Genomic DNA, 19,117 nt, shown 5'->3' on the forward strand with positions numbered 1-19,117 from the left:
CGGAATACCTTGGGTTTTGCCGGGCAGGACTGAGGGACATTGACAGAGTCATGTGAGATGCCACAGAATACCTTGGGTTTTGCACGGCAGGACTGGGGGGCACTGACAGAGCCATGTGAGATGGATGCCTGGGCATGCCTTGTGTTTTGCAAGGCAGGACTGAGGGGCACTGACAGAGCCATGTGAGATGCCACAGAATACCTTGGGTTTTGCACGGCAGGACTGAGGGGCACTGACAGAGCCATGTAAGATGCCACAGAATACCTTGGGTTTTGCAGAGCAGGACTGAGGGGCACTGACAGAGCCATGTGAGATGCCAGGGAATGCCTTGGGGTTTTCCGGGCAGGACTGAGGGGCACTGACAGAGTCATGTGAAATGCCACAGAATACCTTGGGTTTTGCACGGCAGGACTGAGGGGCACTGACAGAGCCATGTAAGATGTGCCACGGAATACCTTGGGTTTTGCACAGCAGGACTGAGGGGCACCGACAGAGCCATGTGAGATGCCAGGGAATGCCTTGGGTTTTGCAGGGCAGGACTGAGGGGCACTGACGGAGTCATGTGAGATGCACCACAGAATACCTTGGGTTTTGCAGGGTAGGACTGAGGGGCACTGACAGCCATGTGAGATGCCACGGAATACCTTGGGTTTTGCACAGCAGGACTGAGGGGCACTGACAGAGCCATGTGAGATGCCACGGAATGCCTTGGGTTTTGCAAGGCAGGACAGAGGGGCACTGACAGAGCCATGTGAGATGCCAGGGAATACCTTGGGGTTTGCCCAGCAGGACTGAGGGGCACTGGCAGAGCCATGTAAGATGCCAGGGAATACCTTGGGTTTTGCAGGGCAGGACTCAGGGGCACTGACAGAGCCATGTGAGATGCCACAGAATACCTTGGGTTTTGCACGGCAGGACTGAGGGACACTGACAGAGCCATGTGATATGCCAGGGAATACCTTGGGATTTGCACAGCAGGACTGAGGGGCACTGACAGAGCCATGTGAGATGCCAGGGAATACCTTGGTGTTTGCAGGGCAGGGCTGAGGGGCACTGAGAGAGCCATGTGAGATGCTACGGAATACCTTGGGTTTTGCAGGGCAGGGCTGAGGGGCACTGAGAGAGCCATGTGAGATGTCACGGAATACCTTGGGTTTTTCAGGACTGAAGGGCACTGACAGGCCATGTGAGATGCCAGGGAATACCTTGGGTTTTGCACAGCAGGACTGAGGGGCACTGACAGAGCCATGTGAGATGCCAGGGAATGCCTTGGGTTTTGCTGGGCAGGACTGAGGGGCACTGACAGAGCCATGTGAGATGCCAGGGAATGCCTTGGGTTTTGCAAGGCAGGACTGAGGGGCACTGACAGAGCCATGTGAGATGCCAGGGAATACCTTGGGGTTTGCACAGTAGGACTGAGGGGCACTGACAGAGCCATGTAAGTAGCCAGGAATACCTTGGGTTTTGCAGGGCAGGACTGAGGGGCACTGGCGGAGTCATGTGAGATGCACCAGAGAATACCTTGGGTTTTGCAGGGTAGGACTGAGGGGCACTGACAGCCATGTGAGATGCCACGGAATACCTTGGGTTTTGCACAGCAGGACTGAGGGGCACTGACAGAGCCATGTGAGATGCCACGGAATGCCTTGGGTTTTGCAAGGCAGGACTGAGGGGCACTGACAGAGCCATGTGAGATGCCAGGGAATACCTTGGGGTTTGCCCAGCAGGACTGAGGGGCACTGGCAGAGCCATGTAAGATGCCAGGGAATACCATGTGTTTTGCAGGGCAGGACTCAGGGGCACTGACAGAGCCATGTGAGATGCCACAGCATAACTTGGGTTTTGAACGGCAGGACTGAGGGGGCACTGACAGAGCCATGTGAGATGCCACAGAATACCTTGGGTTTTGCAGGGCAGGACTGAGGGGCACTGACAGAGCCATGTAAGATGCGCCACGGAATACCTTGGGTTTTGCCGGGCAGGACTGAGGGACATTGACAGAGCCATGTGATATGCCAGGGAATGCCATGGGTTTTGCAGGGCAGGACTGAGGGGACTGATAGAGCCATGTGAGATACCAGGGAATACCTTGGGTTTTGCAGGGCAGGACTGAGGGGCACTGACAGAGCCATATGAGATGACAGGGAATACCTTGGGATTTGCACAGCAGGACTGAGGGGCACTGACAGAGCCATGTGAGATGCCAGGGAATACCTTGGGTTTTGCAGGGCAGGGCTGAGGGGCACTGAGAGAGCCATGTGAGATGCTACGGAATACCTTGGGTTTTGCAGGGCAGGGCTGAGGGGCACTGAGAGAGCCATGTGAGATGCCACGGAATAACTTGGGATGTGCACAGCAGGACTGAGGGGCACTGACAGAGCCATGTGAGATGCCACGGAATACCTTGGGTTTTGCAGGGCAGGGCTGAGGGGCACTGAGAGAGCCATGTGAGATGCCACGGAATACCTTGGGTTTTGCAGGGCAGGGCTGAGGAGCACTGAGAGAGCCATGTGAGATGCCACGGAATACCTTGGGATGTGCACAGCAGGACTGAGGGGGCACTGATAGAGCCATATGAGATGCCAGGGAATACCTTGGGTTTTGCATGGCAAAACTAAGGGGCACTCACAGAGCCATGTGAGATGCCAGTGAATGCCTTGGGTTTTGCAGGGCAGGACTGAGGGGCACTGGCAGAGCCATGTGAGATGCCAGGGAAGGGAATACCTTGGGTTTTGCAGGTCAGGATGGAGGGGCACTGACAGAGCCATGTAAGATCCCAGTAAATGCCTTGGGTTTTGCAGGACAGAGGGGCACTGACAGAGCCACGTCAGAGGCCAGGGAATGCCTCGGGTTTTGCAGGGTAGGACTGAGGGGCACTGACCGAGCCATGTGAGATGTCACGGAATACCTTGGGTTTTTCAGGACTGAAGGGCACTGACAGGCCATGTGAGATGCCAGGGAATACCTTGGGTTATGCATGGTAGGACTGAGGGGCACAGACAGAGCCATGTGAGATGCGCAACGGAATGCCTTGGGTTTTGCATGGCAGGACGGAGGGACACTGACAGAGCCATGTGAGATGCCAGGGAATGCCTTGGGTTTTGCTGGGCAGGACTGAGGGCCACTGACAGAGCCATGTGAGATGGATGCCTGGGAATGCCTTGGGTTTTGCAAGGCAGGACTGAGGGGCACTGACAGAGCCATGTGAGATGCCACAGAATACCTTGGGTTTTGCACGGCAGGACTGAGGGGCACTGACAGAGCCATGTAAGATGCCACAGAATACCTTGGGTTTTGCAGAGCAGGACTGAGGGGCACTGACAGAGCCATGTGAGATGCCAGGGAATGCCTTGGGGTTTTCCGGGCAGGACTGAGGGGCACTGACAGAGTCATGTGAGATGCCACAGAATACCTTGGGTTTTGCACGGCAGGACTGAGGGGCACTGACAGAGCCATGTGAGATGCCAGGGAATGCCTTGGGTTTTGCTGGGCAGGACTGAGGGGCACTGACAGAGCCATGTGAGATGCCAGGGAATGCCTTGGGTTTTGCAAGGCAGGACTGAGGGGCACTGACAGAGTCATGTGAGATGCCACAGAATACCTTGGGTTTTGCACGGCAGGACTGAGGGGCACTGACAGAGCCATGTGAGATGCCAGGGAATGCCTTGGGGTTTGCTGGGCAGGACTGAGGGGCACTGACAGAGCCATGTGAGATGCCAGGGAATGCCTTGGGTTTTGCAGGGCAGGACTGAGGGGCACTGACGGGGTCATTTGAGATGCACCACAGAATACCTTGGGTTTTGCAGGGCAGGACTGAGGGGCACTGACAGCCATGTGAGATGCCACGGAATACTTTGGGTTTTGCACAGCAGGACTGAGGGGCACTGACAGAGCCATGTGAGATGCCACGGAATGCCTTGGGTTTTGCAAGGCAGGACTGAGGGGCACTGACAGAGCCATGTGAGATGCCAGGGAATACCTTGGGGTTTTCACAGCAGGACTGAGGGGCACTGGCAGAGCCATGTAAGATGCCAGGGAATACCTTGGGTTTTGCAGGGCAGGACTCAGGGGCACTGACAGAGCCATGTGAGATGCCACAGAATACCTTGGGTTTTGCACGGCAGGACTGAGGGGCCACTGACAGAGCCATGTGAGATGCCACAGAATACCTTGGGTTTTGCAGGGCAGGACTGAGGGGCACTGACAGAGCCATGTAAGATGCGCCACGGAATACCTTGGGTTTTGCCGGGCAGGACTGAGGGACATTGACAGAGTCATGTGAGATGCCACAGAATACCTTGGGTTTTGCACGGCAGGACTGGGGGGCACTGACAGAGCCATGTGAGATGGATGCCTGGGCATGCCTTGTGTTTTGCAAGGCAGGACTGAGGGGCACTGACAGAGCCATGTGAGATGCCACAGAATACCTTGGGTTTTGCACGGCAGGACTGAGGGGCACTGACAGAGCCATGTAAGATGCCACAGAATACCTTGGGTTTTGCAGAGCAGGACTGAGGGGCACTGACAGAGCCATGTGAGATGCCAGGGAATGCCTTGGGGTTTTCCGGGCAGGACTGAGGGGCACTGACAGAGTCATGTGAAATGCCACAGAATACCTTGGGTTTTGCACGGCAGGACTGAGGGGCACTGACAGAGCCATGTAAGATGTGCCACGGAATACCTTGGGTTTTGCACAGCAGGACTGAGGGGCACCGACAGAGCCATGTGAGATGCCAGGGAATGCCTTGGGTTTTGCAGGGCAGGACTGAGGGGCACTGACGGAGTCATGTGAGATGCACCACAGAATACCTTGGGTTTTGCAGGGTAGGACTGAGGGGCACTGACAGCCATGTGAGATGCCACGGAATACCTTGGGTTTTGCACAGCAGGACTGAGGGGCACTGACAGAGCCATGTGAGATGCCACGGAATGCCTTGGGTTTTGCAAGGCAGGACAGAGGGGCACTGACAGAGCCATGTGAGATGCCAGGGAATACCTTGGGGTTTGCCCAGCAGGACTGAGGGGCACTGGCAGAGCCATGTAAGATGCCAGGGAATACCTTGGGTTTTGCAGGGCAGGACTCAGGGGCACTGACAGAGCCATGTGAGATGCCACAGAATACCTTGGGTTTTGCACGGCAGGACTGAGGGACACTGACAGAGCCATGTGATATGCCAGGGAATACCTTGGGATTTGCACAGCAGGACTGAGGGGCACTGACAGAGCCATGTGAGATGCCAGGGAATACCTTGGTGTTTGCAGGGCAGGGCTGAGGGGCACTGAGAGAGCCATGTGAGATGCTACGGAATACCTTGGGTTTTGCAGGGCAGGGCTGAGGGGCACTGAGAGAGCCATGTGAGATGCCACGGAATAACTTGGGATGTGCACAGCAGGACTGAGGGGCACTGACAGAGCCATGTGAGATGCCACGGAATACCTTGGGTTTTGCAGGGCAGGGCTGAGGGGCACTGATAGAGCCATGTGAGATGCCACGGAATACCTTGGGTTTTGCAGGGCAGGGCTGAGGAGCACTGAGAGAGCCATGTGAGATGCCAAAGAATACCTTGTGTTTTGCAGGGCAGGGCTGAGGGGCACTGATAGAGCCATGTGAGATGCCAGGGAATACCTTGGGATGTGCACAGCAGGACTGAGGGGGCACTGATAGAGCCATGTGAGATGCCAGGGAATACCTTGGGTTTTGCATGGCAAAACTAAGGGGCACTCACAGAGCCATGTGAGATGCCAGTGAATGCCTTGGGTTTTGCAGGGCAGGACTGAGGGGCACTGGCAGAGCCATGTGAGATGCCAGGGAAGGGAATACCTTGGGTTTTGCAGGTCAGGATGGAGGGGCCCTGACAGAGCCATGTAAGATCCCAGTAAATGCCTTGGGTTTTGCAGGACAGAGGGGCACTGACAGAGCCACGTCAGAGGCCAGGGAATGCCTCGGGTTTTGCAGGGTAGGACTGAGGGGGCACTGACCGAGCCATGTGAGATGTCACGGAATACCTTGGGTTTTTCAGGACTGAAGGGCACTGACAGGCCATGTGAGATTCCAGGGAATACCTTGGGTTTTGCAGGGCAAAACTAAGGGGCACTCACAGAGCCATGTGAGATGCCACGGAATACCTTGGGTTTTGCAGGGCAGGACTGAGGGGCACTGGCAGAGCCATGTGAGATGCCAGGGAAGGGAATACCTTGGGTTTTGCAGGTCAGGATGGAGGGGCCCTGACAGAGCCATGTAAGATCCCAGTAAATGCCTTGGGTTTTGCAGGACAGAGGGGCACTGACAGAGCCACGTCAGAGGCCAGGGAATACCTTGGGTTATGCATGGTAGGACTGAGGGGCACAGACAGAGCCATGTGAGATGCGCAACGGAATGCCTTGGGTTTCGCATGGCAGGACGGAGGGACACTGACAGAGCCATCTGAGATGCCAGGGAATGCCTTGGGTTTTGCTGGGCAGGACTGAGGGGCACTGACAGAGCCATGTGAGATGCCAGGGAATACCTTGGGGTTTGCACAGTAGGACTGAGGGGCACTGACAGAGCCATGTAAGTAGCCAGGAATACCTTGGGTTTTGCAGGGCAGGACTGAGGGGCACTGGCGGAGTCATGTGAGATGCACCAGAGAATACCTTGGGTTTTGCAGGGTAGGACTGAGGGGCACTGACAGCCATGTGAGATGCCACGGAATACCTTGGGTTTTGCACAGCAGGACTGAGGGGCACTGACAGAGCCATGTGAGATGCCACGGAATGCCTTGGGTTTTGCAAGGCAGGACTGAGGGGCACTGACAGAGCCATGTGAGATGCCAGGGAATACCTTGGGGTTTGCCCAGCAGGACTGAGGGGCACTGGCAGAGCCATGTAAGATGCCAGGGAATACCATGTGTTTTGCAGGGCAGGACTCAGGGGCACTGACAGAGCCATGTGAGATGCCACAGCATAACTTGGGTTTTGAACGGCAGGACTGAGGGGGCACTGACAGAGCCATGTGAGATGCCACAGAATACCTTGGGTTTTGCAGGGCAGGACTGAGGGGCACTGACAGAGCCATGTAAGATGCGCCACGGAATACCTTGGGTTTTGCCGGGCAGGACTGAGGGACATTGACAGAGCCATGTGATATGCCAGGGAATGCCATGGGTTTTGCAGGGCAGGACTGAGGGGACTGATAGAGCCATGTGAGATACCAGGGAATACCTTGGGTTTTGCAGGGCAGGACTGAGGGGCACTGACAGAGCCATATGAGATGACAGGGAATACCTTGGGATTTGCACAGCAGGACTGAGGGGCACTGACAGAGCCATGTGAGATGCCAGGGAATACCTTGGGTTTTGCAGGGCAGGGCTGAGGGGCACTGAGAGAGCCATGTGAGATGCTACGGAATACCTTGGGTTTTGCAGGGCAGGGCTGAGGGGCACTGAGAGAGCCATGTGAGATGCCACGGAATAACTTGGGATGTGCACAGCAGGACTGAGGGGCACTGACAGAGCCATGTGAGATGCCACGGAATACCTTGGGTTTTGCAGGGCAGGGCTGAGGGGCACTGAGAGAGCCATGTGAGATGCCACGGAATACCTTGGGTTTTGCAGGGCAGGGCTGAGGAGCACTGAGAGAGCCATGTGAGATGCCACGGAATACCTTGGGATGTGCACAGCAGGACTGAGGGGGCACTGATAGAGCCATATGAGATGCCAGGGAATACCTTGGGTTTTGCATGGCAAAACTAAGGGGCACTCACAGAGCCATGTGAGATGCCAGTGAATGCCTTGGGTTTTGCAGGGCAGGACTGAGGGGCACTGGCAGAGCCATGTGAGATGCCAGGGAAGGGAATACCTTGGGTTTTGCAGGTCAGGATGGAGGGGCACTGACAGAGCCATGTAAGATCCCAGTAAATGCCTTGGGTTTTGCAGGACAGAGGGGCACTGACAGAGCCACGTCAGAGGCCAGGGAATGCCTCGGGTTTTGCAGGGTAGGACTGAGGGGCACTGACCGAGCCATGTGAGATGTCACGGAATACCTTGGGTTTTTCAGGACTGAAGGGCACTGACAGGCCATGTGAGATGCCAGGGAATACCTTGGGTTATGCATGGTAGGACTGAGGGGCACAGACAGAGCCATGTGAGATGCGCAACGGAATGCCTTGGGTTTTGCATGGCAGGACGGAGGGACACTGACAGAGCCATGTGAGATGCCAGGGAATGCCTTGGGTTTTGCTGGGCAGGACTGAGGGCCACTGACAGAGCCATGTGAGATGGATGCCTGGGAATGCCTTGGGTTTTGCAAGGCAGGACTGAGGGGCACTGACAGAGCCATGTGAGATGCCACAGAATACCTTGGGTTTTGCACGGCAGGACTGAGGGGCACTGACAGAGCCATGTAAGATGCCACAGAATACCTTGGGTTTTGCAGAGCAGGACTGAGGGGCACTGACAGAGCCATGTGAGATGCCAGGGAATGCCTTGGGGTTTTCCGGGCAGGACTGAGGGGCACTGACAGAGTCATGTGAGATGCCACAGAATACCTTGGGTTTTGCACGGCAGGACTGAGGGGCACTGACAGAGCCATGTGAGATGCCAGGGAATGCCTTGGGTTTTGCTGGGCAGGACTGAGGGGCACTGACAGAGCCATGTGAGATGCCAGGGAATGCCTTGGGTTTTGCAAGGCAGGACTGAGGGGCACTGACAGAGTCATGTGAGATGCCACAGAATACCTTGGGTTTTGCACGGCAGGACTGAGGGGCACTGACAGAGCCATGTGAGATGCCAGGGAATGCCTTGGGGTTTGCTGGGCAGGACTGAGGGGCACTGACAGAGCCATGTGAGATGCCAGGGAATGCCTTGGGTTTTGCAGGGCAGGACTGAGGGGCACTGACGGGGTCATTTGAGATGCACCACAGAATACCTTGGGTTTTGCAGGGCAGGACTGAGGGGCACTGACAGCCATGTGAGATGCCACGGAATACTTTGGGTTTTGCACAGCAGGACTGAGGGGCACTGACAGAGCCATGTGAGATGCCACGGAATGCCTTGGGTTTTGCAAGGCAGGACTGAGGGGCACTGACAGAGCCATGTGAGATGCCAGGGAATACCTTGGGGTTTTCACAGCAGGACTGAGGGGCACTGGCAGAGCCATGTAAGATGCCAGGGAATACCTTGGGTTTTGCAGGGCAGGACTCAGGGGCACTGACAGAGCCATGTGAGATGCCACAGAATACCTTGGGTTTTGCACGGCAGGACTGAGGGGCCACTGACAGAGCCATGTGAGATGCCACAGAATACCTTGGGTTTTGCAGGGCAGGACTGAGGGGCACTGACAGAGCCATGTAAGATGCGCCACGGAATACCTTGGGTTTTGCCGGGCAGGACTGAGGGACATTGACAGAGTCATGTGAGATGCCACAGAATACCTTGGGTTTTGCACGGCAGGACTGGGGGGCACTGACAGAGCCATGTGAGATGGATGCCTGGGCATGCCTTGTGTTTTGCAAGGCAGGACTGAGGGGCACTGACAGAGCCATGTGAGATGCCACAGAATACCTTGGGTTTTGCACGGCAGGACTGAGGGGCACTGACAGAGCCATGTAAGATGCCACAGAATACCTTGGGTTTTGCAGAGCAGGACTGAGGGGCACTGACAGAGCCATGTGAGATGCCAGGGAATGCCTTGGGGTTTTCCGGGCAGGACTGAGGGGCACTGACAGAGTCATGTGAAATGCCACAGAATACCTTGGGTTTTGCACGGCAGGACTGAGGGGCACTGACAGAGCCATGTAAGATGTGCCACGGAATACCTTGGGTTTTGCACAGCAGGACTGAGGGGCACCGACAGAGCCATGTGAGATGCCAGGGAATGCCTTGGGTTTTGCAGGGCAGGACTGAGGGGCACTGACGGAGTCATGTGAGATGCACCACAGAATACCTTGGGTTTTGCAGGGTAGGACTGAGGGGCACTGACAGCCATGTGAGATGCCACGGAATACCTTGGGTTTTGCACAGCAGGACTGAGGGGCACTGACAGAGCCATGTGAGATGCCACGGAATGCCTTGGGTTTTGCAAGGCAGGACAGAGGGGCACTGACAGAGCCATGTGAGATGCCAGGGAATACCTTGGGGTTTGCCCAGCAGGACTGAGGGGCACTGGCAGAGCCATGTAAGATGCCAGGGAATACCTTGGGTTTTGCAGGGCAGGACTCAGGGGCACTGACAGAGCCATGTGAGATGCCACAGAATACCTTGGGTTTTGCACGGCAGGACTGAGGGACACTGACAGAGCCATGTGATATGCCAGGGAATACCTTGGGATTTGCACAGCAGGACTGAGGGGCACTGACAGAGCCATGTGAGATGCCAGGGAATACCTTGGTGTTTGCAGGGCAGGGCTGAGGGGCACTGAGAGAGCCATGTGAGATGCTACGGAATACCTTGGGTTTTGCAGGGCAGGGCTGAGGGGCACTGAGAGAGCCATGTGAGATGCCACGGAATAACTTGGGATGTGCACAGCAGGACTGAGGGGCACTGACAGAGCCATGTGAGATGCCACGGAATACCTTGGGTTTTGCAGGGCAGGGCTGAGGGGCACTGATAGAGCCATGTGAGATGCCACGGAATACCTTGGGTTTTGCAGGGCAGGGCTGAGGAGCACTGAGAGAGCCATGTGAGATGCCAAAGAATACCTTGTGTTTTGCAGGGCAGGGCTGAGGGGCACTGATAGAGCCATGTGAGATGCCAGGGAATACCTTGGGATGTGCACAGCAGGACTGAGGGGGCACTGATAGAGCCATGTGAGATGCCAGGGAATACCTTGGGTTTTGCATGGCAAAACTAAGGGGCACTCACAGAGCCATGTGAGATGCCAGTGAATGCCTTGGGTTTTGCAGGGCAGGACTGAGGGGCACTGGCAGAGCCATGTGAGATGCCAGGGAAGGGAATACCTTGGGTTTTGCAGGTCAGGATGGAGGGGCCCTGACAGAGCCATGTAAGATCCCAGTAAATGCCTTGGGTTTTGCAGGACAGAGGGGCACTGACAGAGCCACGTCAGAGGCCAGGGAATGCCTCGGGTTTTGCAGGGTAGGACTGAGGGGGCACTGACCGAGCCATGTGAGATGTCACGGAATACCTTGGGTTTTTCAGGACTGAAGGGCACTGACAGGCCATGTGAGATTCCAGGGAATACCTTGGGTTTTGCAGGGCAAAACTAAGGGGCACTCACAGAGCCATGTGAGATGCCACGGAATACCTTGGGTTTTGCAGGGCAGGACTGAGGGGCACTGGCAGAGCCATGTGAGATGCCAGGGAAGGGAATACCTTGGGTTTTGCAGGTCAGGATGGAGGGGCCCTGACAGAGCCATGTAAGATCCCAGTAAATGCCTTGGGTTTTGCAGGACAGAGGGGCACTGACAGAGCCACGTCAGAGGCCAGGGAATACCTTGGGTTATGCATGGTAGGACTGAGGGGCACAGACAGAGCCATGTGAGATGCGCAACGGAATGCCTTGGGTTTCGCATGGCAGGACGGAGGGACACTGACAGAGCCATCTGAGATGCCAGGGAATGCCTTGGGTTTTGCTGGGCAGGACTGAGGGGCACTGACAGAGCCATGTGAGATGCCAGGGAATACCTTGGGTTTTTCAGGACTGAGGGGCACTGACAGAGCCCTGTGAGATACCAGGGAATGCCTTGGGTTTTGCAGGGCAGGACTGAGGGGCACTGACAGAGCCATGTGAGATGTCACGGAATACCTTGGGTTTTTCAGGACTGAGGGGCACAGACAGTCACAGAGCCATGTGAGATGCGCAACGGAATGCCCTGGGTTTTGCATGGCAGGACTGAGGGACACTGACAGAGCCATATGAGATGCCATGGAATGCCTTGGGTTTTGCAGGGCAGGACTGAAGGGCACTGACAGAGCCATGTGAGATGCCACGGAATACCTTGGGTTTTGCAGGGCAGGACGGAGGGACACTGACAGAGCCATGTGAGATGCCAGGGAATGCCTTGGGTTTTGCTGGGCAGGACTGAGGGGCACCGACAGAGCCATGTGAGATGCCACGGAATACCTTGGGTTTTGCAGGGCAGGGCTGAGGGGCACTGAGAGAGCCATGTGAGATGCCACGGAATACCTTGGGTTTTGCAGGGCAGGACTGAGGGGCACTGACAGCCATGTGAGATGCCACGGAATACCTTGGGTTGTGCACAGCAGGACAGAGGGGAACTGACAGAGCCATGTGAGATGCCACAGAATACCTTGCGGTTTGCACGGCAGGACTGAGGGGCACTGACAGAGCCATGTGAGATGCCAGGGAATGCCTTGGGTTTTGCAGGGCAGGACTGAGGGGCACTGACAGAGCCATGTGAGATGCCAGGGAATATCTTGGGTTATGCATGGTAGGACTGAGGGGCACAGACAGAGCCATATGAGATGCGCAACGGAATGCCTTGGGTTTTGCAGGACAGAGGGGCACTGACAGAGCCACGTCAGAGGCCAGGGAATGCCTCGGGTTTTGCAGGGTAGGACTGAGGGGCACTGACCGAGCCATGTGAGATGTCACGGAATACCTTGGGTTTTTCAGGACTGAAGGGCACTGACAGGCCATGTGAGATGCCAGGGAATACCTTGGGTTATGCATGGTAGGACTGAGGGGCACAGACAGAGCCATGTGAGATGCGCAACGGAATGCCTTGGGTTTTGCATGGCAGGACGGAGGGACACTGACAGAGCCATGTGAGATGCCAGGGAATGCCTTGGGTTTTGCTGGGCAGGACTGAGGGCCACTGACAGAGCCATGTGAGATGGATGCCTGGGAATGCCTTGGGTTTTGCAAGGCAGGACTGAGGGGCACTGACAGAGCCATGTGAGATGCCACAGAATACCTTGGGTTTTGCACGGCAGGACTGAGGGGCACTGACAGAGCCATGTAAGATGCCACAGAATACCTTGGGTTTTGCAGAGCAGGACTGAGGGGCACTGACAGAGCCATGTGAGATGCCAGGGAATGCCTTGGGGTTTTCCGGGCAGGACTGAGGGGCACTGACAGAGTCATGTGAGATGCCACAGAATACCTTGGGTTTTGCACGGCAGGACTGAGGGGCACTGACAGAGCCATGTGAGATGCCAGGGAATGCCTTGGGTTTTGCTGGGCAGGACTGAGGGGCACTGACAGAGCCATGTGAGATGCCAGGGAATGCCTTGGGTTTTGCAAGGCAGGACTGAGGGGCACTGACAGAGTCATGTGAGATGCCACAGAATACCTTGGGTTTTGCACGGCAGGACTGAGGGGCACTGACAGAGCCATGTGAGATGCCAGGGAATGCCTTGGGGTTTGCTGGGCAGGACTGAGGGGCACTGACAGAGCCATGTGAGATGCCAGGGAATGCCTTGGGTTTTGCAGGGCAGGACTGAGGGGCACTGACGGGGTCATTTGAGATGCACCACAGAATACCTTGGGTTTTGCAGGGCAGGACTGAGGGGCACTGACAGCCATGTGAGATGCCACGGAATACTTTGGGTTTTGCACAGCAGGACTGAGGGGCACTGACAGAGCCATGTGAGATGCCACGGAATGCCTTGGGTTTTGCAAGGCAGGACTGAGGGGCACTGACAGAGCCATGTGAGATGCCAGGGAATACCTTGGGGTTTTCACAGCAGGACTGAGGGGCACTGGCAGAGCCATGTAAGATGCCAGGGAATACCTTGGGTTTTGCAGGGCAGGACTCAGGGGCACTGACAGAGCCATGTGAGATGCCACAGAATACCTTGGGTTTTGCACGGCAGGACTGAGGGGGCACTGACAGAGCCATGTGAGATGCCACAGAATACCTTGGGTTTTGCAGGGCAGGACTGAGGGGCACTGACAGAGCCATGTAAGATGCGCCACGGAATACCTTGGGTTTTGCCGGGCAGGACTGAGGGACATTGACAGAGTCATGTGAGATGCCACAGAATACCTTAGGTTTTGCACGGCAGGACTGGGGGGCACTGACAGAGCCATGTGAGATGGATGCCTGGGCATGCCTTGTGTTTTGCAAGGCAGGACTGAGGGGCACTGACAGAGCCATGTGAGATGCCACAGAATACCTTGGGTTTTGCACGGCAGGACTGAGGGGCACTGACAGAGCCATGTAAGATGCCACAGAATACCTTGGGTTTTGCAGAGCAGGACTGAGGGGCACTGACAGAGCCATGTGAGATGCCAGGGAATGCCTTGGGGTTTTCCGGGCAGGACTGAGGGGCAATGACAGAGTCATGTGAAATGCCACAGAATACCTTGGGTTTTGCACGGCAGGACTGAGGGGCACTGACAGAGCCATGTAAGATGTGCCACGGAATACCTTGGGTTTTGCACAGCAGGACTGAGGGGCACCGACAGAGCCATGTGAGATGCCAGGGAATGCCTTGGGTTTTGCAGGGCAGGACTGAGGGGCACTGACGGAGTCATGTGAGATGCACCACAGAATACCTTGGGTTTTGCAGGGTAGGACTGAGGGGCACTGACAGCCATGTGAGATGCCACGGAATACCTTGGGTTTTGCACAGCAGGACTGAGGGGCACTGACAGAGCCATGTGAGATGCCACGGAATGCCTTGGGTTTTGCAAGGCAGGACAGAGGGGCACTGACAGAGCCATGTGAGATGCCAGGGAATACCTTGGGGTTTGCCCAGCAGGACTGAGGGGCACTGGCAGAGCCATGTAAGATGCCAGGGAATACCTTGGGTTTTGCAGGGCAGGACTCAGGGGCACTGACAGAGCCATGTGAGATGCCACAGAATACCTTGGGTTTTGCACGGCAGGACTGAGGGACACTGACAGAGCCATGTGATATGCCAGGGAATACCTTGGGATTTGCACAGCAGGACTGAGGGGCACTGACAGAGCCATGTGAGATGCCAGGGAATACCTTGGTGTTTGCAGGGCAGGGCTGAGGGGCACTGAGAGAGCCATGTGAGATGCTACGGAATACCTTGGGTTTTGCAGGGCAGGGCTGAGGGGCACTGAGAGAGCCATGTGAGATGCCACGGAATAACTTGGGATGTGCACAGCAGGACTGAGGGGCACTGACAGACCCATGTGAGATGCCACGGAATACCTTGGGTTTTGCAGGGCAGGGCTGAGGGGCACTGATAGAGCCATTTGAGATGCCACGGAATACCTTGGGTTTTGCAGGGCAGGGCTGAGGAGCACTGAGAGAGCCATGTGAGATGCCAAAGAATACCTTGTGTTTTGCAGGGCAGGGCTGAGGGGCACTGATAGAGCCATGTGAGATGCCAGGGAATACCTTGGGATGTGCACAGCAGGACTGAGGGGGCACTGATAGAGCCATGTGAGATGCCAGGGAATACCTTGGGTTTTGCATGGCAAAACTAAGGGGCACTCACAGAGCCATGTGAGATGCCAGTGAATGCCTTGGGTTTTGCAGGGCAGGACTGAGGGGCACTGGCAGAGCCATGTGAGATGCCAGGGAATACCTTGGGGTTTTCACAGCAGGACTGAGGGGCACTGGCAGAGCCATGTAAGATGCCAGGGAATACCTTGGGTTTTGCAGGGCAGGACTCAGGGGCACTGACAGAGCCATGTGAGATGCCACAGAATACCTTGGGTTTTGCACGGCAGGACTGAGGGGGCACTGACAGAGCCATGTGAGATGCCACAGAATACCTTGGGTTTTGCAGGGCAGGACTGAGGGGCACTTACAGAGCCATGTAAGATGCGCCACGGAATACCTTGGGTTTTGCCGGGCAGGACTGAGGGACATTGACAGAGTCATGTGAGATGCCACAGAATACCTTAGGTTTTGCACGGCAGGACTGGGGGGCACTGACAGAGCCATGTGAGATGGATGCCTGGGCATGCCTTGTGTTTTGCAAGGCAGGACTGAGGGGCACTGACAGAGCCATGTGAGATGCCACAGAATACCTTGGGTTTTGCACGGCAGGACTGAGGGGCACTGACAGAGCCATGTAAGATGCCACAGAATACCTTGGGTTTTGCAGAGCAGGACTGAGGGGCACTGACAGAGCCATGTGAGATGCCAGGGAATGCCTTGGGGTTTTCCGGGCAGGACTGAGGGGCACTGACAGAGTCATGTGAAATGCCACAGAATACCTTGGGTTTTGCACGGCAGGACTGAGGGGCACTGACAGAGCCATGTAAGATGTGCCACGGAATACCTTGGGTTTTGCACAGCAGGACTGAGGGGCACCGACAGAGCCATGTGAGATGCCAGGGAATGCCTTGGGTTTTGCAGGGCAGGACTGAGGGGCACTGACGGAGTCATGTGAGATGCACCACAGAATACCTTGGGTTTTGCAGGGTAGGACTGAGGGGCACTGACAGCCATGTGAGATGCCACGGAATACCTTGGGTTTTGCACAGCAGGACTGAGGGGCACTGACAGAGCCATGTGAGATGCCACGGAATGCCTTGGGTTTTGCAAGGCAGGACAGAGGGGCACTGACAGAGCCATGTGAGATGCCAGGGAATACCTTGGGGTTTGCCCAGCAGGACTGAGGGGCACTGGCAGAGCCATGTAGGATGCCAGGGAATACCTTGGGTTTTGCAGGGCAGGACTCAGGGGCACTGACAGAGCCATGTGAGATGCCACAGAATACCTTGGGTTTTGCACGGCAGGACTGAGGGACACTGACAGAGCCATGTGATATGCCAGGGAATACCTTGGGATGTGCACAGCAGGACTGAGGGGCACTGACAGAGCCATGTGAGATGCCACGGAATACCTTGGGTTTTGCAGGGCAGGGCTGAGGGGCACTGATAGAGCCATGTGAGATGCCACGGAATACCTTGGGTTTTGCAGGGCAGGGCTGAGGAGCACTGAGAGAGCCATGTGAGATGCCAAAGAATACCTTGTGTTTTGCAGGGCAGGGCTGAGGGGCACTGATAGAGCCATGTGAGATGCCAGGGAATACCTTGGGATGTGCACAGCAGGACTGAGGGGGCACTGATAGAGCCATGTGAGATGCCAGGGAATACCTTGGGTTTTGCATGGCAAAACTAAGGGGCACTCACAGAGCCATGTGAGATGCCAGTGAATGCCTTGGGTTTTGCAGGGCAGGACTGAGGGGCACTGGCAGAGCCATGTGAGATGCCAGGGAAGGGAATACCTTGGGTTTTGCAGGTCAGGATGGAGGGGCCCTGACAGAGCCATGTAAGATCCCAGTAAATGCCTTGGGTTTTGCAGGACAGAGGGGCACTGACAGAGCCACGTCAGAGGCCAGGGAATGCCTCGGGTTTTGCAGGGTAGGACTGAGGGGCACTGACCGAGCCATGTGAGATGTCACGGAATACCTTGGGTTTTTCAGGACTGAAGGGCACTGACAGGCCATGTGAGATGCCAGGGAATACCTTGGGTTTTGCAGGGCAAAACTAAGGGGCACTCACAGAGCCATGTGAGATGCCACGGAATACCTTGGGTTTTGCAGGGCAGGACTGAGGGGCACTGGCAGAGCCATGTGAGATGCCAGGGAAGGGAATACCTTGGGTTTTGCAGGTCAGGATGGAGGGGCCCTGACAGAGCCATGTAAGATCCCAGTAAATGCCTTGGGTTTTGCAGGACAGAGGGGCACTGACAGAGCCACGTCAGAGGCCAGGGAATACCTTGGGTTATGCATGGTAGGACTGAGGGGCACAGACAGAGCCATGTGAGATGCGCAACGGAATGCCTTGGGTTTCGCATGGCAAGACGGAGGGACACTGACAGAGCCATCTGAGATGCCAGGGAATGCCTTGGGTTTTGCTGGGCAGGACTGAGGGGCACTGACAGAGCCATGTGAGATGCCACGGAATGCCTTGGGTTTTGCAAGGCAGGACTGAGGGGCACTGACAGAGCCATGTGAGATGCCAGGGAATGCCTTGGGGTTTTCCGGGCAGGACTGAGGGGCACTGACAGAGTCATGTGAGATGCCACAGAATACCTTGGGTTTTGCACGGCAGGACTGAGGGGCACTGACAGAGCCATGTGAGATGCCAGGGAATGCCTTGGGTTTTGCTGGGCAGGACTGAGGGGCACTGACAGAGCCATGTGAGATGCCAGGGAATGCCTTGGGTTTTGCAAGGCAGGACTGAGGGGCACTGACAGAGTCATGTGAGATGCCACAGAATACCTTGGGTTTTGCACGGCAGGACTGAGGGGCACTGACAGAGCCATGTGAGATGCCAGGGAATGCCTTGGGGTTTGCTGGGCAGGACTGAGGGGCACTGACAGAGCCATGTGAGATGCCAGGGAATGCCTTGGGTTTTGCAGGGCAGGACTGAGGGGCACTGACGGGGTCATTTGAGATGCACCACAGAATACCTTGGGTTTTGCAGGGCAGGACTGAGGGGCACTGACAGCCATGTGAGATGCCACGGAATACTTTGGGTTTTGCACAGCAGGACTGAGGGGCACTGACAGAGCCATGTGAGATGCCACGGAATGCCTTGGGTTTTGCAAGGCAGGACTGAGGGGCACTGACAGAGCCATGTGAGATGCCAGGGAATACCTTGGGGTTTTCACAGCAGGACTGAGGGGCACTGGCAGAGCCATGTAAGATGCCAGGGAATACCTTGGGTTTTGCAGGGCAGGACTCAGGGGCACTGACAGAGCCATGTGAGATGCCACAGAATACCTTGGGTTTTGCACGGCAGGACTGAGGGGCCACTGACAGAGCCATGTGAGATGCCACAGAATACCTTGGGTTTTGCAGGGCAGGACTGAGGGGCACTGACAGAGCCATGTAAGATGCGCCACGGAATACCTTGGGTTTTGCCGGGCAGGACTGAGGGACATTGACAGAGTCATGTGAGATGCCACAGAATACCTTGGGTTTTGCACGGCAGGACTGGGGGGCACTGACAGAGCCATGTGAGATGGATGCCTGGGCATGCCTTGTGTTTTGCAAGGCAGGACTGAGGGGCACTGACAGAGCCATGTGAGATGCCACAGAATACCTTGGGTTTTGCACGGCAGGACTGAGGGGCACTGACAGAGCCATGTAAGATGCCACAGAATACCTTGGGTTTTGCAGAGCAGGACTGAGGGGCACTGACAGAGCCATGTGAGATGCCAGGGAATGCCTTGGGGTTTTCCGGGCAGGACTGAGGGGCACTGACAGAGTCATGTGAA

The sequence above is a fragment of the Ambystoma mexicanum genome, chromosome 6q, assembly GCF_040938575.1.
Source record: "Ambystoma mexicanum isolate Mex_15411 chromosome 6q, UKY_AmexF1_1, whole genome shotgun sequence".
NCBI lineage: Eukaryota > Metazoa > Chordata > Amphibia > Caudata > Ambystomatidae > Ambystoma > Ambystoma mexicanum.